The sequence below is a fragment of the Cebus imitator genome, unplaced genomic scaffold, assembly GCF_001604975.1.
Source record: "Cebus imitator isolate Cc_AM_T3 unplaced genomic scaffold, Cebus_imitator-1.0 Scaffold450, whole genome shotgun sequence".
NCBI classification, from domain to species: Eukaryota; Metazoa; Chordata; class Mammalia; order Primates; family Cebidae; genus Cebus; species Cebus imitator.
Window position 1 is genome coordinate 1,473,070 of NW_016107765.1, and position 1,252 is coordinate 1,474,321.

The following is a 1,252-nucleotide window of genomic DNA, read 5'->3' on the forward strand; positions in this document are numbered from 1 at the left end:
AAAAAAAAAAAAAAAAAAAAAGAAAGGCAAAGTGGGATTTGGAGGCCAGTGATAACTCTCAGTCAAAGAAGTTCAGGTAGTGGCAGTTGGAAGACAGACTGGCAACTGTAGGGTAGATCCGGAGAGCTAGGGGATCAGGCAGACCTCCACAGCATCTGCTCCGCCGTGGCTCTCTCTAGACACGCTCTCTTCCTGTCACCACCAACTCAGGGGAGCTATTTTCTTGTCTTGGAGTGGGGAGAACCCTACCCTGTCTACTCCACTTTTCGCAAACATTTTGTGAAGTTCTTAAATTCTCTAAGTTCTTTGAAAGAACTGAGTTTAGGGTTGGGCGTGGTGGCTTACGCCGGTAATCCCAGCACTTTGGGAGGCCAAGGCAGGCAGATTACCTAAGGTCAGGACTTCAAGACCAGCCTGTCCAACATGGTGAAACCCCATCTCTACTAAAAATACAAAAATTAGCCAGGTATGATAGTGCTTGCCTATAATCCTAGCTACTTGGTTGGCTGAGGCAGAAGAATCCCTTGAACCTGGGAGGCAGAGGTTGCAGTGAGCTGAGCTAGCACTATTGCACTCCAGCCTGAGCTACAAGAGTGAAACTTCAACTCCAAAAAAAAAAAAAAGTTTTGGAAACGCCAAAGCCAGAACTTAACAGATGCCTTGTCTATTCTACCATATCATCACAGAAGAAAATATACACAGAGCAAACTGTCTGTACAAATGGATGAAAAACAAAAGGTGGAAATAATAGGAGGTTTATCTCAGAACTTTATCTTTTCCTAGAATCCACTGTTGCTACCACCAACATGACCATTAGTTATTTTACCACTGTGAGCACATCAGAAAACATTATTATGAAAACACTTGTGAATACTAGTCTTAGCAAGTGTGAACCACTGTGGTCAAAAAAATAATATCCAATCTTTGACATTAGGAGCTTATAATCCACACTTGATTTTATTAAAATCCATCAGAGTATTTCTCTTCAAGCTATGATGGGATGACTTGTAGTAGACTAATGCTTCAGCTGAAAACAAGCAGAAAAGCTAGAGAAAACACAAGATAAGCTTGTTTGAAGGCATTGGAGAAATGCTGGGATAGACCCCAGGACTTTAGGACCCAAACTCCTAGAGAAAGGAAAGTTCATTGAGGAGAACTCAGTTATTTTTATTCTACTCATCCTCTTAGGACAATTGCTGATTCCTGATCCAAAGACAGTAAGATTCAACCGGGCAAAAAAAAAAAAAAAAAA